Below are 342 nucleotides of genomic sequence, written 5' to 3'. Positions count from 1 at the left end.
AGCTAGGTTAGTAACAAGCATTTCTAGGACATGGATGCACACAGATGGAAGGAGAGAGGAGAGAAGAGCTCAGTGTGTCCCCCGGGGGTCTAAAGCCTCGACAGCATGATTAAGAGCTGGTTCAAGGCAGTCCTGAGCCAGTTGTAGAAGGGATGGTAGATGAGTGACAACTAGAGCCCCACCGATATACAGTATATTAACTCATCAGAATCATTAATTATGACAAATCCATCCATCCATCCATCGTCATCCGCTTATCCGGTATTGGGTTGCAGGGGCTCCAGCTCCAGCAGGGGACCCCGAACGTCCCTTTCCCGAGCCACATCAACCAGCTCCGACTGG

This window comes from Etheostoma spectabile, chromosome 17 (genome assembly GCF_008692095.1).
Source record: "Etheostoma spectabile isolate EspeVRDwgs_2016 chromosome 17, UIUC_Espe_1.0, whole genome shotgun sequence".
NCBI classification, from domain to species: domain Eukaryota; kingdom Metazoa; phylum Chordata; class Actinopteri; order Perciformes; family Percidae; genus Etheostoma; species Etheostoma spectabile.
Note: the sequence above shows the minus strand (reverse complement) of the source record.